General features: G+C 37.2%; 1 pseudogene; it reads left to right on the top strand.

The window, feature by feature from the left end:
• The first annotated feature begins 2162 nt into the window (after positions 1–2162).
• LOC127650796 (juxtaposed with another zinc finger protein 1-like) overlaps positions 2163–19959 on the top strand; it is a 28560-nt pseudogene continuing 10763 nt past the window's right edge.

The raw sequence follows: 19959 nt of genomic DNA, 5'->3' as shown, positions 1-19959 counted from the left end.
AAATGTTTTGTTGTCCACTCAAATTCCATTTTTTTTCTTCAAAAGTCTGTATTTCCCAGTTTCTCAATAACATTGACTTAAAGGATAGTTTACCCAAAAATGAAAGTTTGCTCATCGTTTACTCACTCTCATGCCATCCCCGATGTGTATAACTTTCTTTCTTAAGCAGAACACAAATTAAGATTTTAGAAGAATATTTCAGCACTGTAGGTCCTTACAATGCAAGTGAATGGTGATCAGTCCTTTATTTCCAAAACAAAACAACAAAAAAACCTAACAAAAAAACTAAACAGAAGTAATCCATAAGACTCCAATGGTTAAATCTTCAGAAAGATGAGATACAGTGGCATGCAAAAGTTTGGGCACCCCTGATCTAAATTCACTGTTGCAGTAAATAACTAAGTGAGCAAAAGATGGCCTGATTTCCAAAATGCATGAAGTTAATGATGACACATTTTTTTTTAAATATTTTAAGCAATTTTAATTTAAGTCCATCTTTTACAGTTTCAAAATTACAAAAAGGAAAAGGGCCCTAAGCAAAAGTTTGGGCACCCTGCATGGTCAGTACTTGGTAACACCCCCTGGCAAGTATCCCAGCTTGAAAAAGCTTTTTATAGCCAGCTAAGTGTCTTTCAGTTCATGTTTGGTGGATTTTCACCCATTCTTCCTTGCTATAGGTTTCTAGCTCTGTGAGATTCTTGGGCCATCTTGCATGCACTGCTCTTTTGAGGTCTATCCACAGATTTTTGATGACGTTTAGGTCAAGGAACTGTGAGGGCCATGGCAAAACCTTGAGCTTGCGCCTCTTGAGGTAGACCATTGTGGAATTTGAGGTGTGTTTAGGATCATTATACTGTTGCAGAAGCAATCCTCTTTTCATCTTCAGATTTTTTACAGATGGTGTGATGTTCCAGAATTTGCTGGTATTGAATTTAATCCATTCTTTCCTCTACCAGTGAAATGTTCCCCTGTGCCACTAGCATCAACACAAGCCCAAAGCATGATCGATCGATTTTTTGGTCTTCCAGACCTCAACTTGAACTCCAGCGTTCCTGTTAACTGCCATTTCTTAATTACATTATGAACTGAGGAAACTGCTTTCTGAAAACGCTTTGCTATCTGCTTATCGCCTTCTCACGCTTTGTGGGCTTCAATTATTTGAATATGGCTGCTGATTGTTGGGACAAGATTTGAGGAGTCAGAGTATGTATAAAGCTTTGAAATCTGCATCACCTGGCCTTTCCAAATGATGATTGTGAACAAGCCATAGCCCTTGCAAACTAATTTATGTCTGAGATCTTGGTAAAAGTTATCTGAGAGCTCAAATCTCTTGGGGTGCCCAAACTTTTGAATGGTGCTCCTTTCCTTTTTTTTCCACTATAATATTGTACAAAATAAAAATAATACAATAATATTGCTTAAAATTTTGAAAAGAATGTTTCATCTTTAACTTTATGCCTTTTGGAGGTCAGTTCATCTTCTAATCAACTATTCACAGCAACAGAAATTTTGACCAGGGGTGCCCAAACCTTTGCATGCCACTGTAAGTCATACACATCTGGGATTGTTAAATGATAAGATCATTTTAATTTTGGGGTGAAATATCCCTTTAAGGAGTGCATGCTCTTCAGCTGGCACAGAAATACAAACATATTAACATAATTTATGTTTTAAAAGGTATATATATTTTAAAAGTCGGTAACTGTAATCTGATTACAAGAATTTAAAATGTAATTTAACTTTTAATACCCAAAGTTATTTGATTACAGTAACAACTTTGTAATCAGATTACACCCAATACTGTTCATCGCACAAAAGATGTTGTCTTCATCTTTCTTGTGTGTTGTACCAACATTTGTGTTGTACCAACATTTGTGTTGTACACAACATTGTACCAACAGAAGCATTTGACACTTTCATAAAGAAAAAAATGTAAGACAATAAAAAACTTAGCATAGGTTAACATTTGACAGGACTTTTAAATTGAGCCCTTCTATAAACCTAGCAAAAGACGCGTGGAAATAATCGATGAAACGGTAAATAATAGGAGCTATGAATCCTATTATTGAAACTATGAAACATTCCAATTTCCCCGTCCTGCTCTCCGCTCAGGTGAACAGCAGCATGTCTGTTTCGCCGGTCCCTCCTCCTCCTCCTCCGTCATGCTGCTTTGCTCCCATCCCCCTCCCATTGGCTGCCAGCCGTCTAAACAGCTCCAGCTGCAATCACCGCCGCTGCTGCTTCTACAAGCTGCCTGCTATTTGATCACCCCATCCCGCACAGCCTCTGCCTCTGCCGGTCTGCAAGCTCACGGACCTCTGCCAACACATCCATCATGACGGGCGTCGCGGCTGCCTCCTTCTTCTCCAACGTCTGCCGGTTTGGCGGATGCGGGTTGCACTTCGAGTCCCTGGGCGAGCTCATCGTGCACATCGAGGATAACCACATCGGTAAGTCGCGCTCCGGTTTCGGCCTCCTGTCCCGCTAACCAGCCGCTCTCGAGCGCGAGAGAAGGCACGTCTGTGCGTCTCGCGCTTGGCCGGTTTGCATTGAGTGAGGCGTTAAATCTCCCGCACGAACACAACATAGCTTTAGCATTTGCACGGATTGAATATAAGGCGATAGATAGTCACAGGCAGGTTTCAGCTGCGGGTGCACGGGTTTGTGCAGAGTTCCCAGATTCTGCTCTGTTTAAATCTAGGCCTGAATGTACCGTAATTAGCGCTCACTGCGGAGAGCCATTGTTTATGCCTGTGTTGTGTATTCTAGCTGTCTGTCAAGTCCGCAGGAGTGAATGCCTGTTAAGTTGGTTCACGTGAAGGTTCAAAAAGAAAATTCTAAATTCAAACTAATCTCAAGTTACTGATTCACTATATTGCAGAATGATCCTATTAGAGTTGTTCTGTAGTTTGTGTTTTACAGAAATTATGCAAATTCATTATAGATTTTGGCTATTAATATACTCTAATAACTAATGCATTGTTATCCTAGAGTAACTTGAAAACTTCCATATAAAGAGATGAGTGTCCTCATGCCCAGATGTTCTTACACTCCACATAATTTACACACAATACCAGTAGTACCACCCAAAAGTAATTCCAAATATATAATAATTTAAATGCAAGAATTCATACAGTACATGTATAGAATTACAATAAAACCACATGACACAAAAATTATGCATGCTTTGTGTGCATTACACACTCACCAGGACGTTAAATAATAAAAATTATTCCATAGGATGACTTGCATTATGAACATCAGCACAGACATTGTTTAATAGCCAGTGAGGATGACAATCAATGAGATGAGTTCTGTATAATGTCAGAATCGGTTTCCTTTACCTTACTGTTTATGTGTACTTGCCAAAATATCTGTATGACTTGCAGATCTGTGATGCAAAATTTTTGTATTTTTTATTTTATTTTTTATAAAGAGTGAATTCATAGGTGCTGGCATATAGTGGTTTACAATCTGCTCATATTCATACTAATAGCGGTGCTTCCCTCAGCTTGTTTCCATAGTGACTTCAGCTGTCACCATGGAAGACCTCTGTCACAATGAAACACACCTGCACCCCAGTCTGTTTGTGTGTGTGTGTGTGTCACTGTAGTGTCATAAAAGATCAGCTGGCCTGATTTCCCTCAGGGGTCAGAGATCTGACTTAAAGGTTCTGAACCCTGTGCTCTTGGTTTAATGAACACAACAATGAGAGACCCCCTACCACTGATCATTAATACTACTAATCAATAATAATCCCATTGAGTGCTGACCACATACTGTGCCTAAGCTTGGCAGTTTGCCAGACATGAAGATGCTTGTTAAAATTAATCTTGCATGATTATGAAATAAGTTCAAGATTTTAAATGATCATTAAGGGATAGTAACATGATGATAATATAACTGTAATCACTGAGCATTGCTTGAGTTAATACTAGGTTTGGATACTGACTAGTTTGAAAAATAATGTTGTTGCTTAACAGGGTTAACCTATATTTTAGACAGCCGGTATGGAAGCCCAGGAGTGCCATTTAAAAAAGAATGAAGGAATACATTATCAATCTATTAATTTAAAAATAAAAATGTGAATAAATACACCAATTTATAAATGGACAAACAAATAGACACATTTAAAAGTTTATTTAATTCATGTTTAAAAATGTAATTATATTTAACAATAAAAGTGTGCATTAATAATTTATTTAATGTTTAAATTGTCATTAAGTGTAGCAATAAATGAGTACATTAATGAGTCTTTTAAATGCACTCCTTAATGTACTTTAAAAGCACCATTTAAATGGTATTTGGCAATGGCTTTTCTTAATTCATTTGCCTATGGCTTTTCTTTTTCCTTTATTTTCCTTTTCTTTCTCCAATTGAGAATCGAGTTAAAAATTCCATTGGACTGTTGACTCGTGGGAGCAACCAATGAACATTTGACTCCGTTACAAGGCACACCCTCTCTCCCACATGACCTGTCATTGGACGATGATACAATCAGTTTACTGTAAGTGATATTATTGGATCTGCAAATCACACTCATAAGAAAAGGATGCAACGCATATCAGAAGTTAATGGTGGCTCGTTCACAGTTCCTGTGAAATGCTGAATGCAGCACTACCTGAGTGTGCACAGTGATATGTGTTCAGGATGCGAGCTGGTAATCGTGATGTTGTCAACAGAACCAGCCTGCTGACCCGTGCCCCGAACTGAAACGCACAGTATCCTCCATTAGCCTCACCCTTCTTCACTGCTTGAGGTACCAGGCCGATGAAGAATACCACCAGATCCTGTACTAAATCAACTGCCTCTCTGCACTGCCTGACCTTATAGCTATTAACCAGTTGCATTGCTGTATGATGCTCTCTCTGCCATATTTGTGAAAAAAAGCCAAAATACTGTAACTTCTGTGCAATGCACTGTGAGATCATTGACCATAAGCACTGGGACACAATTAAATTTTCTAAACTGTTTCTGTTTATTAAGCTTAATAATGTGTTATCTTTCATTTACACTACCAGAAGGTCTTTTTTTTCCAGAAACAGTCATGTTAAGTGACATGGTTTCATTTCACACAATTCCAGCAGTGAATGGGTAAAAAAACAATTGTTGGTTATTGCTTTTTTTTTTCTCTCAGAAAATGTCTGGCCTAAATCTTGAACATTTTACCTCAAACATCTTTGACATGTTAATTGCCATTATCTGTGTCAATTAAATTTAGCCTATAACAATCGATTTGGGTACAATTAAAATGTAAATTCATTCAAAATGTTAAATCCTTAAGACCCAGACTACAATTGTAAAAGAGGAATGTGATAAAAGAATGTGTACATTTACTGTGTATATAGCTACTGTCAGTCAATAAACCTTTTTATGAAGACGATCAAAACAAAAGATTAAGCACAAACTTTATTTGCAACATTATAAACCGATTTACACAGCAGGTTGGTATGGAAAATATGTATATATTTTGAATTACACAAGTAATACAAAACATTAGTTTAAACTACCATTTGTTCTACAAAAGTCTGCTTATATTGCCTTCTCTGTTTCCTCAGCTGACCGTCATTCCGAGAGTCCACCGTTCTCGATCATACAATGAATGTGATATAACTGAAAGGTGATGTGTGTTTTCTTCAGTATATGTTCTAGAAAGTCCATTAACTTTCTCCAGCGACTCGAGCCGTTGCCCTTGCTCACCTTGTATGCTTTCAGTTCGGGGCATGGGTCGGGAGGCTGGTTTTGTTGACCGCATCAGGATTACCAGCTCCCATCCTGGACACATATCACTGTGCACGCTTGGGTAGGGTAGCACTCAGCATTTCACAGCAACAGTGACTTCTTAAATGCTTCATATCCGTTACATTTGCGTGGGATTCGCAGATCCAATAATATCACGTAAACTGTACGTGCCGTCGTCCAATGGCAGGCCGTCTTACATCCTCTTTGAGTGGCACGTGGGAGAGAGGGTCAAAAGTTCATTGGTTGATCCTATGAGTCAACAGTCCAATGGCATTTTTTTATTTGGAGAAAGAAAAGGAACAGAAAAGGAACAGAAAAAGGAAAAATAAAAGCCATAGGCAAATGGATGAAGAAAAGCAATTGGTAAATTTATTAAGAAAAGAAATGGGCAAATACCTTTTTAAAATACAATTTAAAAGGTGCTTTTAGAAATGACTTAGGTGCTGTTTTATTGCTAAATATAACTACATTTTAAAACCTAAATTAAATAAACCCATTTAAATGTGTCTATTTATTTGTCCATGGCTAAATTGGTGTATTTATTCACAGTTTTATTTTCAAATTAGTAGATTGATAATTTATTCCTTCATTCTTTTTTAAATGGCACTCCTGGGCTTCCATAAGCTGGCACTTAAAGCCGAATACAGTCTCGGTCCACTTCTGATTTACATCCCATGGTTGTCTTCAACTCTTCCTCTCGTTCATAGCCTTAGGAAATCAGACTCACACAACAATTGAAGCATTACTGGTGACAGACCCTTGTTTTAGTATGAGTTTGTAAGTTTGTTTGTTTGATACAAACTAATGATTTGTTTGCTTTTCGTTGATAGACTGATACAAAATGTATTAATGGTAATTGATAAAATGGCTACAAACATTTTAATTCACTATTCACACAGTGTGGTGTGTGTGTGACCTTGATTGACTTTGACCTTGCATAGAGACAAGACTAAAGTAAGTGCTGGAGCATTAGAGCTTCAGTTTTATTCAATTTGATCTTGTTTCTAGTAAAAATATTTCATAAAGTTCGATTAAAGGAATAGGTTACCCAAAAATGAAAATTCACTCATCATTTACTCACCCTTGTGGCATCCCAGATGTGTCTGACTGTCTTCCATCTGCTGAACACAAATTAATATTTTTAGAACAATATCTCAGCTCTTTTGATCCATACAATGCAAGTGAATGTGTGCCAAGATTTTGAAGCTCCAAAAATCACAAGGCACCATAAAAGTAATCCATAAGACTCCCAGTGGTTAAATCAATGTAATCTGGAGCAATTTGATATGCAGGGGCGTGTGTAGGGGGAGGCTGGGGGAGGCAGTGCCTCCCCTAGGATAAGCTCTGCCTCCCCTGAGAATTTGAGAAATAATCTGTCCATCTGTTGTTTGAGTGTAGCCCCGAATGTATTTTGAATAGTTGACTGACAAATATGAAACCGGACAAAAGCCTATGTAAACCCCGGAATCATAAGTTGCCTTATTTCATTGTGCTTTGGCTTTGCACATACTGCATACAGCCTGTAAAAATAGACATACCCATAATCTAGCCTATAGAATAAGTTTCTTTGCTGTCGGTAGCCTATGGGCGACTCCGTTTCTTCCTCTCTGTTGAATATGCAGCAGGTAGAGGAGGAGCTTGCACAGTCGTTGACATCAACTAACGTTACTTAGTGGCGAGTTAACGGCAATTAGCAGGAAAGACAGCAAAAATTAAGCAAATGAGGCTTTGGGGATTTTTCCGAAAGAAGTCAGTGGGTAAGAATTCTCATTTGTTTTTGTCCTTAAAGTCTTAAGATCATCATCTAGCTGGCTTTCACCCACAGTAGGCTAAACCTCAAGAGTTGTAGCCTCTAACCTCCTTGTGTAGATTGACGCAGTTTGGTAGCTCCGAGTTAACGCAGTCGCTTCTCACGCCGGAGACCGCGGTTCGAGCCCAGTTCGGGGTGTACTTGTTTATCAGGTGTTGTTTTCACTAAGGATAACCAATAAGCATTAACATAAAATGTATGTGTGACTTGTTTTGTGATATTAGTTTGTAGGAAATATACACTTTGATTTGATTAAATGGTTTTGTAGAGTGTAGCAAAGATGAGCAACAGACTGAGGAGCAGCAGCTGTACCAGAATCAGGCATGGAAACTGGGAACAATTAATAAGTCACTTTACTTTAGAGAAAGTTAAAAGTGAAACATTGTTTATCTCAATGATCCTAATGAAAGGATTTTGACAGATGAATTATTCTCATAGAGATGATGAGAATTATATACAGTTCGATGCCATAGTGTGTCAATGAACTTAGACTAAAGTCATTCATGTATTGCTTTAACTTAGGATCTTATACATCATTTTGACTATTTATGTCAAAAAATAGAAATTGTTTATATTCAGTATTTTTTTTTACCTCACTTTACTCACTGTAATATAACTCTTTTGTGATGACTTTATGTTAATGTACATGAAAATTCAAGAATCATGATAGATCTAAGGGCAATCCCACTGATCTGCTCTTCCCAATACATTTTCTTCAATGGTATTGGTCCACAATTTGACATATGTAGCACTTGATGAATTAGTTGTTTGAAGCTGATTTGCAATAAGTTATGTGCTGTATCTGTTCTTTTGCATCACAGATGATTCAGGGAGGAGAGAGGATGTTGAGGATAGTACTAGAGTGGAAGATTTAGGAACTGTAGAAACAGGCCCAGCCAGAGCAAAACTCAAAGAATACCCTCTCACCAGCTTTGGACTACAGGGAAGTGGTTGCTAGTGTGAAAATACAATTGTCTGGGCTAAGCCCGGATGTCCTTCAATGCTGGAAACGCCTCTGCATCTGATGATAAATTACAATTTAAAAGTGGATTGTTTTGTGCATATTTTTCCATCGCTAGCAGATGAGTGAGGTCTGACACAACAAAAATCCAGTTTAAGCCCTATAGTCTAATAGGGGCCCTGTGCCTATCTCTGGGTTCCTGGCTTAGAAAAAGATATGCACTAAAACAGATTGTGTGTTGTATAGCTTAATTTTGCGCCGATTTTTTCAATTGTTTATGTTGCCCCCCCAAACAAGCCAAATGCCCCCCCAAACATGATATCCTGGTAACCCCTCTGTTGATATGTGTGGTTGAGAAACAAATCACTTGCATATTCTTCTTCTAGAGTTTTTGGTGGTTCACAATCTTCATGCATACCGCATTTCAAGTGAAAAATTACTTAAATATTGATGTGTTTCTCACCCACACCTATCATATTGCTTTAATATGGATTAAAACATGGACTATTTATGGATTACTTTTATGATGCCGTTATGTGCTTTTTGGGGTGTAAAAACTTTGGTACCCATTCGCTTTCATTGTATGGACCTACAGAGCTAAGATATTATTTTAAACATAATCATTTGTGTTCTGCAGAAGAAAGAAAGTCATACACATCTGGGATGATGAGAGAATTTTCATTTTTGGATAAAACATCCCTTTAAATTTTTATTTATTTTTTAAACATGTTTTTGATATTACAAATTAGATATGTATTAACGTATTTTTTTTTGGCATACAACCATCATATATTAACACATAGTGGCAAAGTTAAAATACTTTGTCATAATTCTCTGCTAATTTATCACAAATTATGAAAACACACCTCATGTAAATATTCAGATTCTTTATTCAGTTGCTGGAGCATCTTTTGTAGCAATTACAATAACTGTAAGTATTATGAGTTCACTTCTACTAGCTCTGCACTCCAGCGTTGTCCTGACTGTGTGCCCTGGTTGTTGTCATGGTAATTACAGCTGGAAAATTACATGTAGTCAAGGTTGTGTGCACTTTGGAACAGGTTTTCCTTAAGGACCACTTTCTTTAAGACATTTATATTATTCCCACTTTTGACTATCGTGCTTTACCAGGTTTTCTCTAATGTTTGGCATTCAGGTCAAATAAATTTTGTTCTCATGCTCTCAAGGTCCTCATAAGTGATTGTTAGGCAAACAAACTGGCTTACACAACTGCAACTACACAATTACTTACAGAATACGTTATAACAATGTAATAAACAAATACATTTGTGGTTGAGGACTGTTAATTCAATACAGCGGCAAAAGTACCATATCAATAAATCTTCTGTCCACACAACTCTTGCTTACACGTTTGTTTTAATTGGAAAATCAAGCCCAACTAGGCCTTCATTTGGGTAGCCCATGTAACTTGTTTACTATGTCACTTTGGCTAACTAAGAGAGAAAATGTGACTGTGTACTTTTTACTTTGGGGTCAAACCGCGGCCTGCCTCCAACAGGCCACGTTACACAGTTCAGAATGCTGAATCAGAATTAGCTTTATTGCTAAGTGTTCTAACACAAAAAGTGTTCTTCCATACTTGTTTTGGTGATGAGAGAAACAAGTGCACACAGAACATTACAGTGAGACACAGAATATAAAACAAGGTAAGAGTATAAATAGACATACACATAATAGGATATATAACAGAATGGCATATGTACATGTACAAGTGGTAATATATGTGCAAGGTGGGTGAATGTACAATTATTGAATTAAATATGTGAATTTACCTATGCTCATGAGATTTGTATTTATATTATTGCACTGTGGGGGAGTCCTGATGCAGTTTAATTGTTCATGAGGAAAATAACCTGAGGGTAAAAACTGTTCTTGTGCCTGGATGTCCTGGCGTTCAGTGCTCTGTAGCGCTGGCCAGAGGACAACAGTTCAAAGCGGGAGTGGGCAGGGTGTGTGGAGTCCATAGTGACTCTACCTTCACGTTTCCTCACTTTGGAGATGTCCAGGTCTTTGAGGGTGGGCAGAGGGGCACCACTAATCCTCCTCCGCAGTCCTGACTGTCTATTGTAGTTTCCTTCTGTCTGATTTGGTGGCTGAACCAAACCAGACAGTTATAGATGTACACAGGACAGACTCAGTGACGGCCGAGTAGAACTGTGTCAGCAGCTCCTGTGGCAGGTTGAACTTCCTCAACTGGCGAAGGAAGTGCAACCACTGCTGAGCTGTAAATAAGCTGAAGCCTTATTTCGATTTTAGGACTTTTGTCTTTAGCATATTTGTCTAGTGAAACATGTAAAATCCTAAATCTGAAAAAAGAAAATGTGGTCTGTGATTCACCAATTGATGATGCCTCAAGCAGACACTGAAATAATTGAATAAAATGCCTTGTCCTGCATTCAAAATTTGGGACTGGTCCATCTTCAGTGGTGATGAGTAAACTTGGTTACAGTTACAACATAAAACTTGCAACTTCATTCCTTGTCACGAAAGTCAAAATGGCTGATTGTCTGACCAAATAGAGATCTGAAATGCTTCATTTATTCTTTTTCAGCTCCGCTTCCTAGTTGTTTTCATACAGGTTGAACAAGTTTTCCGAGGTGTGTGTTTATTTTTATATATATATATATAGAGATTACAGTTTGCAGTCTGGAATTTTACTCAGACATATGACTATAGGACATAAAGAAACAGTTTACCCAAAAATGAAAATTCTCTCACTATTTTCTTGCCCTCATGCCATGCCAGATATGTATGCCTTTCTTTTTGATACCAAGGACCCACAATATGATGATACCCTTGCAAGGGACACCATTCCATAAATATAAATTCAGCTTTACATTTTTCATGTATAAAGACCCAGTATTACTTTGAGTAAAATAGTGTTATTTTACAGAGATAACATCCAAGTGAAATAAAAAATAATAATTTCTATTGCATTGTATTAAAGCCAAAAAATATTAAAATTCTTTCTGTAAAATATTATCTCAAAATACATTTATTTTGTATCAGATTTATAGTGTTTTCTTTTTGTTTTAATAATTGTTTTATTTCCATTTTTAATGTTTGTATAAATTCAAGTGTATATGTATAGACTGTTCACAATATAAAGTATCGTTTAAAAGCCGCAATCCCCAGTGAGCAAGCTAAAGATGACAGCTAAAGGTTCAAGAAATATTTTTTTCATCACAAACCTATTTGCAGATTTTTTTTTCTATATATATATATATATATATATATATATATATATATATAATGGTTAAAAACTGTCTATAGAATAAAATAATCATGATCCCATGATTTCCATCCAGTCCAATTTTTATTTATTTATTTTCTAAATTCAAGGACCTCCTTGTGGCCCCCTGGGGTCCCCGGACCCTGGTTTAAGAACCCCTGATCTAAGCGGTTTTTCATCTTGCCATTGCAGTGTCTAGGCATGATCATGATTTCGAGCTCTATTATAATTCCTAGTGCTTGAAATCATGATTGACATGTAGACCGCTGATGTCAAGATTTGTAGTAAAGGAGTTGTCTGTTCTCACCCGAAATCAGTTGGATCACTTTAGAAGACGGGGATTAAACTACAGGAGTATGATGGATTACGTTTATGCTACCTTTATGTGCTTTTTGAAGCTTCAAAGTCTTGGTCACCATTCAGTTGCATTGTATGGACCTACAAAGCTAAGAAATTCTTCTAAAAATGTTCACTAGTGTTCTGCAGATGAAAGTCATACACATCTGGGATGATATGAGGGTGTGTAAATGAACTAATCTTTTAAGTAACATTGCCTCCTGGTGGTAAAGACACCACCTTTTTTCTTTCATGGCAAGACAGACGTTTGCTGAATATCATAAGATCTGTGGACATGTACTCTGACTGAGGATTATTAAATGCTACCAACAACAAGCTGTCATGTAGCCCCATACAAAATACAAGATCTTATTATATTTTTTCCTTTAACTAATGATAACTGACTGGGAAAAAAAACATGTACCTGCATCTGTCCATGTGTGAAAAAGAGACATACGGACAGAGACTGAAAAAGAAAGTTAATTGGGTATATCTGTTTATGGTTCCCTATGCCGAATGGAATTTCGAATAATGTCATACCCTCCCCTTGCCAGCTAGATGGTGCTCCGGGTATTTCGTCCTGTTTTTAAGTAGGCCCAAGTTGTTTTTGTTTGGCAATGGAAACCTGTTTGAACGTGCCTGGTATGTTTCCTATCTATTGTAATTGCATGTAGCAGGTAAGATGACATCATTGTAAACAATTGACAACAGAGAGTTAATTTGTCAGAGTTTGTTTGTTATCCTCTCTTAGCATTATCTGCATATTGCATCTTGTTTATGCTGCAGGTTACTAAACCTCATCTGTCCCGTTCCCATGTAACCATGGCAACCAGGACACGAAATTAAACTTTGGTGAAAGATAAATTGTTTTAGTACTTAAAGGAATGGTTAACCCAAAAATGAAAATTCTCTCATAATTTGCTTACCCTTATGCCATCCCAGATGTGTGTGACTTTCTTTCTTCAGCAGAAAACAAATGAAGATTTTTAGAAGAATTTCTCAGCTCTGTAGGTCTTCAAAAGTGACTCTAGTGATTAAATCAATGTCCCAGGAAACTATTTGATAGGCGTGGGTGAGAAACAGATCTATATTTATGTACAATTTTACTATAAAATCTCCTCCCTGCTCAGTCAATCTCTGCTTTAACTTTCACTTTCTTCGTCTTGTGTTTTTGATCATTCACATTCTTCATGCATGTCGCCCCTACTGGTCAGGAAGAATTTCTATCGTAAATGGACTTAAATATTGATCTGGTTCTCACTCACACCTATCATATTACTTCAGAAAATATGGATTTAAGTACTGGAGTCACATGGATTACTTTTATACTGCCTTTTATGTGATTTTTGGAGCTTAAAAATTTTGGCAGCCATTAAAGCTGCACTATTAAGACCAAAATAATAATTGTCGATTATTGTTTTACATTTATTTACATTTACATTTATGCATTTGGCAGACGCTTTTATCCAAAGCGACTTACAGTGCAATCATTACAGGGACAATCCCCCCAGAGAAACCTGGAGTTAAGTGCCTTGCTCAAGGACACAATGGTGGTGGCCGTGGGGTTCGAACCAGCGACCTTCTGATTAACAGCCCTTTGCTTTAGCCACTACACCACCACCACTCCATTGTCATTGTTTATGATAGACATTTTGTTTTGTTGAGAAAAATGCATGTATTGTTTTGTCCAAAGTTTAAAAGCATGCCATTTCAGTTTGGTGTCCTCAATTTTCAAGCAAAAAGTTTTATTTTATTGCACTGGATGGCAGGAAGTACTATATATTTTTTTTTCCTCATCACCTTCCATCACACAATACTGATCTGAATTGTAGTTGGTGCTCTAATGAATTTTAGTGCTCAGCCATAGACTGTTTTGAAGTGCTGAGGGCTTCCACGCTTTTTTTTGTTGAATACATTTTCTAGAAGCCCAATCTAGGTGTCATTGGAAAGCAGATAATCCCATCTTTACAATGTGTATCATTTTGTTGTTTTTTTATAGATGAGAACCTATTTTGCTGATGATTTGTTTCTCATACTTTTTCTACCAGACTTCATATTTTGTTGTAAAAAAATGTTTGAGACAACATTGGATTATTCACCCAAGCAAGCTAACAAACAAGTAATTTCTTTAACTCGTTTTAAAGCTAACAACCCAAGGTGAGATTTAATTTGAAGTTTGAGGCTATTTGAGGCTTACAGATCAATGGGCAGCATAGAAGATTTTGCATTTTATGCCTTATTTCTTAAAATAATTAAAACTGTGGTACAACCCCAACTCCGAAAAAGTTGGGACAGTATGAAAAATGCTAATAAAAACAATAATTAGTGATTTGTAAATGACATTCACCCTTTTCTATATAGAAAGCACTACAACTACACATGATGTTTTAGCCTGTGAATTTCATTTTTTTTAATGTACAGTTATTTAAATAAGATGATTGCAACATGCTTCAAAAAAGTTGTGACAGTTGAGTGTTTTCCACTGTGAAACATCACCATTTGTTCTAATAACACGTCTTAAGCATTTGGGCACTGAAGACACAAGTTTAAGTTCAGAAAGTGGAATTTTCCCCTATTCATCCATTATGTAGGTCTTAAGCTGCACAATTGTATGGGGTCTTTGATGCCATCTAATGCGCTTCATAATCTGCCACACATTCTCAATTGAGACCGGTCAGGACTGCAGGCAGGCCAATCTAGCACCTGCACTCTCTGATTACACAGTCATGCACTTGTAATATGGGCAGTATGTGGTTTGAAGTTGTCCTGCTGGAAAATGCAGGGACATCCCTTGAAAAAATGCTGGATGGCAGTAGATGTTGCTCCAAAATTTGTTCATATCTGTCTGCATTAATGGGGTTCTCAGAGATGTGTGAGTTACCCATGCCATGGGCACTGACACACCCCTGGCCCATACAGACAATGGCTTTTGGACCTGATGCTAATAACAACTTGGATTGGCCTTTTCCTCTTTGGCCCGGTGTCACAGGGTGGAGGGCGGGGCCGGGTCGTGATACACACCCGGTCCCTTATCAGGCTAATTAAGCCTCTGAGAGGGATATAGGCCGATTGCGGACGGTGGTGCGACGAGAGAGATATCGTTTATGGACATGTCCGTCCTGTGTATGTGTTTGTCTTTTGTTTAAGTTAATCATTAAAATATTGTTTATATCGCCAGGCCGGTTCTCGCCTCCTCCTTTCCATTGAACTGCTTTACACCCGGATAACACGACGGCTGTGTTTTACAAAAACTTTTTGAAATGTGGATTCTTCAGACCAAAAAACTGTTCCACTGTCCATCTAAGATGGGACAGAGCCCAGAGAAATCGGCAGTGCTTCTGGACAGTGTTGATGTATGGCTTCTGCTTTGCATAGTAAAGTATTAACTTGCATCTGTGGCTGCAGCAGCGAGTGGTGTTGACCTAACAAAGGTTTACTAAAGTAATCCCAAGCCCATGTTAAAGTTATCCATTACAGATGAATCATGTTTTTTAGGACAGTAATGTCTGAGGGATCCGTGATCATGCACATTCAGAAGTGTTTTTTGTCTTGCCCTTTACACACCAAGATTTGACCAGATCTTACTATATTCTGCACTGTAGAGGGTGAAATGCCCAATATCCTGTTTTGTTTTTTATTAGCATTTTTCATACTGTCCCAACTTTTTGGTATTGGGACAGTATGAATTGGATTTGGAATTGGGGTTGTATTATGGCAAAAAAATAAACCATACAGTCACCTTCCTGTGAATGACAGCTTTCATATATGACTTGTCTATTTAAGTGCTTTGTGAAGGGATTTCATACTCCATTTAAAAAAATAAAACTACAACGTAACCTCTAGGTGGAGCCAATTTGCAACAAATGTTTTGAAGGCCTTATTTTTGTTATTTAATGTAAATAAATGCAAAAGTGATTGGGTTCTTTGAAAATGACAGATTATAAGCTTTCAATGTGCAACTTATGCATACAGGGACTTCATGGTGTTATGTGTTAAAACGGCTTAACATATTGCGCCTCCCCACGGGTGTGTCCGCAGAGATTAAGAGGTTAAGTATTGTAATAATGGTTGTTAATGTTAGGCCTACTAAAAGTTATTTCAAATGGATATCTGTGGAATATTAGAAATATATGTATATTCTTTCTGAACTATTGACAAAACAAATTTTTACTTAATTCAGTATGCCTGTGTGACATGTAACAGGTTGATAAATACACATCCACATCACGTTTAACACTCCTCTAAAGCCTGACAAAGGTGGTATAAAATAAAAAAAACTACCTTCAGACATGCAATATGTGTCTTTACCTCTAAAATGATTGGTCCACGTACAGTAACTATGGCATATTTATCATTTAAACATATTAACCGCCTTATCTTAATCTTAAGTTTTCATGAATGCATAAACGTGGCAGCTGTAATCGTATTTGCGATATGTTTTTTTTTTTTTTACATTTATTTTATTTTGTATGCCCTAATTAATTGTGGTGACCTAGCTCCCATTCACTTGTATTGTTTGGACCTACAGAGCTGAAATATTCTTCTGAAATCTTAATTTGTGTTCTGCAGAAGAAAGAAAGTCATACACATCTGGGATGGTATGAGGGTGATTTAAATATAAAACTTTAAATTTTGACGCAAATCTAACAGACAAACCCCCCCTCCCCTTAGACCCGGCCATGACTAAGGCATTCAGAGTTTTGAATATGCCTTTGAGTCTGTTTTAGAAATTGAGCGAATTTACTTTCAATGGCCAGTAGATGTCAGGCTTGTAGCACAAAATCCATTTGCTGTTACCAGTACGGGAAGTGTCACAGTGTTGTTCTTGTTGTGGCTCTTTTTGATTTGCTGAAAGATATTATGGTGAATATATAGTATATAATGTTCTTCACTTATAAGGTGAATTTTGGTGTTCTTCCCATTAATGGAAAATAGTTTTTCCAAATGTAAAATAAACTCCTTCCTAGGGGGGAAAAAACCCTTAGACTAACCTATGGATATTTTTCTGGTTCAAGATGGTTTAGCTTGTCTTGCTACATGGTGGAGCTCTTGTTCAGTTGGTCTAGCTGTCAGCCAGCTGGCCTCTCAGCCAAACAAGTACCCAAACCACTCTTAAACCATCAAATTAGACCACCCCAACCAGTTTTAGACCAGTAAAACCACCTTAGACTGGCTTAAGGCATTTTCTGCAGGGCTAAAATCAAGAAGTGATCAATATACACATTAATATAATCAATTCAGCTCTGTTCAAATCATTATAATTTGGTTGTGTGTGCGTGCGTGCGCGCGCGCGCGCGCGTGTGTTTAAAAGAGAGAGTTGCATTAAATGACTCTTCAAGCCTTTTATGAGGCAATTAGTGAGAGCCAGTGGAAAATCCATTATACCAACTTTCCTAGTCCCACCCAACACTCAGTATGGGTTTGTTTGTAGTGCTTGCGTGTATAGTTTGTGCATTTGTGTGAGGGAGAATGTTTATGTTTTTGTTTCCCTTTGCATGTGTGTGCTTGTATTTTAGTGTGTGTGTGTACATACGGAAATGTTTGGAGTGTTATATCCTGCTGAGCTCTTAGAAGTGTAATTACAGCCTCGTTTAGAGTTTTCTCCTCCCCTACTGTCTTCCCCTCCTCTCAGTTCCCTCCATCCGGAGACCTGCTGCTCTCCAGCACATTAAAACACTCCCCTGCTTTTTAATTAGCTGTCTGGAAAGCAAACCCAGCATTCCTACATTGCTGCACCATGCCAGGCTCTTCTACACTCAGGCACAGATGCACACACTCACCAACTTGGACACCCACATGTAGCTTTCTGATGTTTTTTTGTTTAGCTCCACCACAAGGTGGCACATTTACTCTTTGACATCTCAAAAATCGCATATTCTTCACAGCTACTATATAAAATGTTGTTTTACAGATATATTTCTATGTAATTTAGATCCACCTGATCCCAAAGCAGTGTTGCATCTGTACAGGAGAGCAGTAAGGTTTGTTTAGCACTGTAAAAAAATGTCTGTAATTTTAATGGTAAAAGTTGCTGCAAAAATTTAACTTAATTGATTAAATGAATAGTAACTGTAAAATATACAGTATATTTTAAAAGACAATACAATAACATTTTGTAAAAAAATTTTTTTTAAAGATGTAAAAATATTTTCCTGTATAATAAAGGAATTTATTGGTCATTGCTCCTGAAAGAGTCACTATTGGTGAACTAAATGTCATCGTGTGCTTTTCTGTAATTACTACAGTGATTAACAATACATTATAAAGTAAAGAGCTGATTGTGACACTTTCAGAAGGTTGATATCGAGTTTGAAGTGGGGTTTTTTTTTGTGTTTTTTTTGTGTAAATGTAACAAATTTAATTTATTTTTGTTATTTTACAGCGCCATCGTGGTCATGTAAATTACAATAGTTTTAAACTGTAACATTTACAGGTTGTTTTAAATTTTTACTGTATTTTTTACATAATTATTCTGCCAACCACAGCTGCCTTGTTGTAAAAACAACAGGATTTGTTTTATAGTGAGGATTTAATGATATGGTTGCGAATAAAGGGCATGTTTATGGGCAGAAAGTTCTTTAATGTCTTCACACAGGGCCCAGTATTATTAGCCCTACATAAAGATTTCATAGGGATTGAATACTGGTCATGGCCCATTAAAATGCAATACTACATGCTACTGGTAGGGGCAAGTGCTGCTTTCAACTGGAGCTTGTTGTTTGTGTTGAATTATGACGGCTCTTAGTGAATGTTTATGATTTTCCTAAATGTGAAAATGAAGGGTGCAGTGTAAGGGCAATGACTTGTGTGTGTTTCTAGTTTTGTGTTACCTTGCTACTTTTCCTGTGGTTGTGGAAGGACCTTGTGTGCTTCCATTTTGTAGGTTAAAGGAAATCATAAAATTGGAAAACATTAACTTTGCCCTCCCGACACTGTTTTGCACCTGGCACATTTAATTACACTTCTTATCCATCTCCGCTCTCTCACACACACGTTCAATATCAGAAAAAAGTTGCTGAAATTTAAAGATTTTCAATGGATGTGAATTAGAGGTCGACCTCCAGTGGGTTTTGCCAATACCGATATCTGGTGGACAAGGCTGATAGTTTTTAAAATGGATTTATGGAATGTCATAAAAATGTATTATTATTCCCTTACTATGATGAACACGGACAAATAGTCCTAAATTAACAAAATCCCATGATGAGGTTTATTGTTCAACCAAAAATGACAAGATTTGGTGCATTATGCAAGACTTAAGTATAAACAAGCCCGAAACACACCAGGGACGCATATTTTGAAATTACAAAATGATGAATAAATTATCTGCAACTATCGCCAAAGACTTTTGCCTATAACGATAGTTCCAAAAAGCAACTATTGGCACAGATTAATCAGTAAAATGGATGTATCGGACTATCTTTAATGTGAAATATAAAACTATGACATGTTTTGTGATATCTCATTTGAAATGATTAATTGAAGAAAATATTATAATAATATATTATTTTGTAATTAATTTAGGTAATTACTAAAATGTTTTACTGCTCTGAAACTTAAGTTGATAATATAAATTAAATAAAAAAATGTGTTTAACTTGCACACCAGCAGGTCAAATGATTTGGAAACACTAATAAAGCACTGATGAAGACCACCTCTGTGGACCACCTGAGACACAAAAAAGTGTGTTTGAGGGTGTGTGTCCTCTTTATGAGGTGTGCAATGCCTAATCCATGCAATGCAGACACAAGAAAGAGAGCTCTGGTTGGATTTAGGCACGCACGCACACGCGCACATGCACAGGCAGGGGTGGACTGGGACTAAAAAGTGGCCCTGGATTTTCTGTCCCAGAGTGGC

This window comes from Xyrauchen texanus, chromosome 10 (assembly GCF_025860055.1).
Source record: "Xyrauchen texanus isolate HMW12.3.18 chromosome 10, RBS_HiC_50CHRs, whole genome shotgun sequence".
Classification (NCBI taxonomy): domain Eukaryota; kingdom Metazoa; phylum Chordata; class Actinopteri; order Cypriniformes; family Catostomidae; genus Xyrauchen; species Xyrauchen texanus.
The sequence above is the reverse complement of the archived record's forward strand: the minus strand, read 5'-3'. Positions and strand labels throughout refer to the sequence as shown.